Here is a 5,062-nt window from a genome sequence, read left to right as displayed (position 1 = left end):
AGCCACAGACATCACCCCATCCCAAGACCTCTGCGACAAACTTGGAACCTATTTCCACCTCAAGGTCAAAAACCTCAATGATAACTTCATCGACCATCCACCAGGCGCCACAGACGGCTCCCCTACCCCCAAAAGCACCCGCCAGCACACCATCTCCAACTGGACACAGATCACGGCCAAAGACACCGCCTCGACCAGGAAAAGCATCCACTCAGAGGACACCAACAACCCCTGCCCCCCTCACATCTACCACAGAGCCACAGCCACCGAACTACAATGCACCATCAACACCACCTTCAAAACAGGCACATTCCCAGATAACAGGAAGCACGCAGAAGTCAGACCCCTGCTCAGGAAGCCCACAGCTGTTCCCACTGACCTCAAGCACTATCGGCACTTCCCGCTCCTCCCCTTCATAGCCAAAGTTGCAGGGAAAACAGTCAACAGGAAACTGACATGATTTATTAAAGAGAACGCTGTCCTCGACCTGTCCCAATCTGGATTCTGAAGCAACCAAAGTACAGAGACCGCTCTACTTACTGCCACAGACGACAGCCGCACCCTCCTGGACCAAGGCCACTCCGCAGCCCTCATCCTACTTGACCTATTTGTGGCCTTCGACACCGTCTCCTACCGCACACTAGTCACCAGAGTACATGATGCAGGCGTACAAGGAACAGCCCTGGGTTGAATCCGATCATTCCTCACCGGACGAAGCCAAAGGATCAGACGACTACCCTTCCTCTCAGACCCCACGAAAATGACCTGCACAGTCCCACAGGGTTCATCCCTGAGCCCCACCCTCTTCAACATCTACATTGCCCCCTCTGAGCCATCGTCCGACAACACGGCCTCAACATCGTATCCTACGCCAACGACACCCAGCTCATCCTCTCCCTTACCAAAGACCTCAGCACTGACAAACTCAACTTCCAGAATGGAATGCAAGATGTTGTAGTCTGGATGACCAACAGCTGTCTGAAGCTCAACGCTGAGAAGACAGAAGTCCTCATCGTCTGTACCACCTCTTCTGCATGGGACAGCACCTGGTGGCAAACCGCCCTCAGAAGCCCACCTACCCCCTCAGACCACACCAAGAACCTCATCATCGTACTCGACTCATCACTCACCATGAATCAACAGTTCAACGCTATCACCTCCAGCTGCTTCAACACCCTCCACATCCACCGCAAGACCTTCAAGTTGATCCCCCCTGAGTCAAGGAAGACAGTCACCCAAGCACTCATCACCAGCAGACTGGACTATGGAAATGCTCAGACATGAGTCCCTTGCTCACTGCACCATCAGGATTCAAGCAAGCCGGGCCGAAGACGGCTGTAATGCCAGAAACCAGTCTCCGGAAGCTTGTTTTCTTTCCAGTAAAAGAATTGGCTTGGTAGTTTGGTCTGCCCTGTTCCCATGATGCACTAGGCCAGCGACAGACTAATTTGCATGTAGCCAGGTTCTGAGCTGGGATGGTGCAGTGAGCTAAAAAACGGTGATGGATCAAGCCCTGATCTTGGGACTGGGTAGGAGTGGTCTGCCTAATTCAGATACTCTGTCCATCACCACCCCCTTTTCTGAATCGTTTTGTCCACCATAAGCGTGGAAGGGTATGCTCAGATGTGAGTCCCTTGCTCACTGCACCATCAGGATTCAAGCAAGCCGGGCCGAAGACGGCTGTAATGCCAGAAACCGGTCCCCGGAAGCTTGTTTCCTTTCCAGTAAAAGAATTGGCTTGGTAGTTTGGTCTGCCCTGTTCCCATGATGCACTGGGTCAGGGACAGACTAATGTGGATGTAGCCAGGTTTGTATTTGTATTTATTTGTATTTATTTATTTGTAAAGCGCTAACATTCATCCTGAAAGGACATCACGGCGCTGAAGAAAGTTGCAAGTGATTTGACATCAGCTCTGATTGAAAATTATTGATCTAGCCTGGGAAAAAGGAATGTTTTCAGTTGTTTCTTAAATGAGACAAAGCAGTCATTTGTTCTAAGTTTAGGGGGTAGCTCGTTCCACTTTGTTGCCTCAATGTGAGAGAATGCCCGCTCTCCCATCCTGACAGTACAAGCTCGGGTGATAGCTGCTCTTCCTAACGTCATAGATCATAGGTTTCTAGAGGGTTTATGAAATCTAACCATGTCATGTAGGATGGTGGGGCCTGAGCCGTGGAGTACCTTGTGAGAAATACACAACAGCTTAAAAATGGCTTGTTGCCGCATTGGGAGCCAATGAAGCTCAGGCATGCAATTTTTAGCTGAGTCATATTTTCTTTTATTGCAGATGGCTTTGGCAGCGGCATTCTGAACCATCTGTAATTTAGAGAAGAGATAATCTGCCATTCCTACAAACAGAGAATTACCATAGTCCAACCTACTCATCAGTAGTGACTGGACTAAGGTTTTCCTGCAATCCGTTGGCACCCAGGGGAAGACTCGTCTAAGCATCTTCAAAAGTCCAAAGCTCCTTCCGCAAGTTATGGAAACATGGGATTTCATGGATAAGTCCCTATCCAGTGTTATTCCTAAGTTTTTTGCTTTTGCAGTAGGATTGGGAGGCAAACCCAAGTCACTTGGCCACCAGCTGTTGTCCCAGGCCTGTGTACCTCTGCCGAACAATAGGATTTCGGATTTGTCGGCGTTTAGTCTAAGACAATGGTCCTGCATCCAAGTTGCCAATTCAGTCAGACAGTTCGTCAATCTAGTTTTGGAGTCATCATTTCCATCAATGGTGACCATCAGCTGAGTGTCATCAGCATAGGAGCACATTTCGACACCCCACTTTTTGCCAATGGTTGCCAGCGAGGAGACGAATACATTAAACAAAGTTGGGCTCAATGACGCCCCCTGGGGAACTCCGTATTTTATAAGTCGTGGAGGGGATGTGTAGTCACCCAAGCGCACTGATTGGGTTCGATCCGCTAGGAACGATTGTAGCCATCCTAATGCTTTGCCCAGTATTCCTTTCTCTGCCAGGATGTTCAATAGTTGATCGTGGGGTACGGTATCAAAAGCCGCTGATAAATCAAGGAGTATCAGTGCGACTGTTCTACCCTGATCCACCTTGGTTCTGATACTGTCTGTCACCGCTAAGAGTGTAGTTTCGGTACTGTTGTTTGTCCGGAACCCTGTCTGTGAATCGTCCAGCAGACCGTTCACTTCCAAAAATTTGGAAAGACTTCTGTTGACTAACTTCTCCAGAACCTTTGATAAGTAAGGTAGCTGGGATATTGGTCTGTAATTGGCCGGATTGTTTACGTCTGCTCCAGCCTTCTTTACTAAAGGGGTGACTAGGGCCTGTTTCCATGATTTTGGGAATTCAGCAGAACTAAGGGAGAGATTGAGTGCTCTAGTAACTACTGGACATATTACAGGGGTTAACTGGGAGAAAATGTGATGTGGACAAGGGTCAAGTGGGGAACCCGACTTGACCTCAAGCATGACCTTTTCTACCTCCTCTTCTGAAAAAGGGCCGAAACCGTGGCAGCTGGTATGTGCAACGGTTGGTACATATTGTTCATTGATTTCGGTCAGGTGGTTTGGAAAGGAGGCATAGATGGTATCAATTTTTTCACAGAAAAAGTCATTGAGCTTGTTACAGTTTTCCTGTGAGGGGGTAAGATGTAGGGAGAGATTGGTTGGGTTGCATAATTCTTTAACAATTTTAAAAAGTTCTTTTGAGGAATTTTTATTCCCAGATACTCTACGTGTGAAGTATTCCTTTTTTGCCTTTCTGATCGCCCTGTGATAGAGTGTTTGAGCTTTCCTGAAGTTATCTTTGGTCTCATCTGTTTTGGATACTCTCCATTTATGCTCAAAGGAAGTGCAATTTCTTTTTAGAAGTTTAAGCTCAGGTCCGTACCATCTCTCTGATTTTTTGTTGCCTGGTGTGTGACGAGATTGGGTGGTCGAACAATGTTCAAGAGCATTTCTGAGCTGGGATGGTGCAGTGAGCTGAAAAACGGTGATGGATCAAGCCCTGATCTTTGGACTGGGTAGGAGTGGTCTGCTTAATTCAGATACTCTGTCCATCACCACCCCCTTTTCTGAATCCTCCTGTAAACAAACACAACGATTATAACAATGAATAAGGCACCTTGTAAAAACCTAAACGCTGAGAAGCCTTACGCACACACCATTCACAGTTGGAGAAGACTCAGTAAATCCCTTCTGCTTGAGCCCTTGCATGATCCCGTCACAGGAAAGAATAATCAATGGCAAAGTTAAGAGGACATGCCTTAAAGCACTCTGCCACGAACATTAAAGAAAGTACACCATCCGAAGGAAGTGTTATTTAAAAGGAAAACAAATGACCCAAAAGAAACGTTGATAACTGGTAGCCTGTAGATGTGACCACCACTAGACTCCGTAATGATAATATCTGAGCAACTTCAAAACGGTAGCATGTGGTTGTGACCACCACCATGCTCTGCTTCTCCAACTGAAGAAGAGGATCAGCAAATACCGGAAGCGGGTAGTTTCGACCATCACTGCCGCTTCGGTAAGCAAATAGCTCTAGCTGCACACGGAAGGGTTTAGAGCACCCCCATTACGCTCCGCTGCCAAAACCAAACTTCATGTTCAACAAACACTCCAGAATAGCACCCGGCAACGTGTAGTGGAAAACTACTAAGTTCCGTTGCTAAGATACAGGACCTTCTTTGATAGAGAAGGCAGAACCGGCACGCAAGAGAATATGCGATACCTGCGGTTCGCAATCAGAAATCCAATTTAAGATGAATATGGGCGAGGGAACGCTCCCAGCACCTCGTGGCAAAAGTACCTGACTCCGACAGGAAAGGGCTCTGGACTCGCTGTGCACTTCAGACACAGCAATCTCCCAAGCGAAGCAATCCGACGAGGAGCGCCTTCCACACAAGAAACAGGAACCAGAATTACGCGCACCTTCCCACCGGCCCCAGCCAGCAATATACTTCCTGAAGCAAAGGTTCATGGGAGTTGTAGTCTTTCATTTAGGCAGGCGCGGGCAAGGTGAATCCTGACAGGGTTCAGACATCCGGTAACCAGATGGTAGAAATATATGCAAGTGAAAAATTAGAT

This window comes from Lissotriton vulgaris, chromosome 1_1 (assembly GCF_964263255.1).
Source record: "Lissotriton vulgaris chromosome 1_1, aLisVul1.2, whole genome shotgun sequence".
Classification (NCBI taxonomy): Eukaryota; Metazoa; Chordata; class Amphibia; order Caudata; family Salamandridae; genus Lissotriton; species Lissotriton vulgaris.
The sequence above is the reverse complement of the archived record's forward strand: the minus strand, read 5'-3'. Positions refer to the sequence as shown.